The 519-nt window shown below is 46.1% G+C and overlaps 1 non-coding gene across 1 annotated transcript; it reads right to left on the reverse strand.

Moving 5' to 3' along the window:
* Positions 1-131: 131 nt before the first annotated feature.
* On the reverse strand, positions 132-296 carry LOC111814963. Its single transcript, XR_002819804.1, has one exon. It is a non-coding gene; the product is annotated as a U1 spliceosomal RNA (small nuclear RNA).
* Positions 297-519: the final 223 nt, after the last annotated feature.

Genomic DNA, 519 nt, shown 5'->3' on the forward strand with positions numbered 1-519 from the left:
GTAAGAACATATGCAAAAAATTTATCTCTAGAGGCACCGGAAAAGTTCATGTATGTTACACTCTCTACGCAACGAGGTGGCTTCAAAAAAACTGAAAATTAAACAGTCTGATCTCACATTTAACCAGAAAACAGGAGAAAGCATGAATGCAGTCCCCCACTACCACAAATTATGTAGTGGAGTTTCAACACATTTGGAGAAATCGCAGGGTTTAGCACATCCAGAGTTCAATAAATAAACTTCGCCCTGGGAAAACCACCTTCGTGATCATGGTATCTCCCCTGCCAGGTAAGTATGACCACTGTTGCACCCTCCCGCATAAGCCTCCTGAGTGCCTCACTCTTCACTCATACTCATTTGCCTTCACACACTCTCGGGTCCTCCTAGCCTGTCCATGCAGCAGATGCACCCAGCTTCCAAAATCCTCCCTACATTATCTCCCTGGTCCAGGAAAATCATCAGGTTTCAACACCAGGGATCCAACCATGCCTTATCTGCATAAGACCCGCCCCTCGTGAC

The sequence above is a fragment of the Octodon degus genome, unplaced genomic scaffold (genome assembly GCF_000260255.1).
Source record: "Octodon degus isolate 3935 unplaced genomic scaffold, OctDeg1.0 scaffold04232, whole genome shotgun sequence".
Classification (NCBI taxonomy): Eukaryota; Metazoa; Chordata; class Mammalia; order Rodentia; family Octodontidae; genus Octodon; species Octodon degus.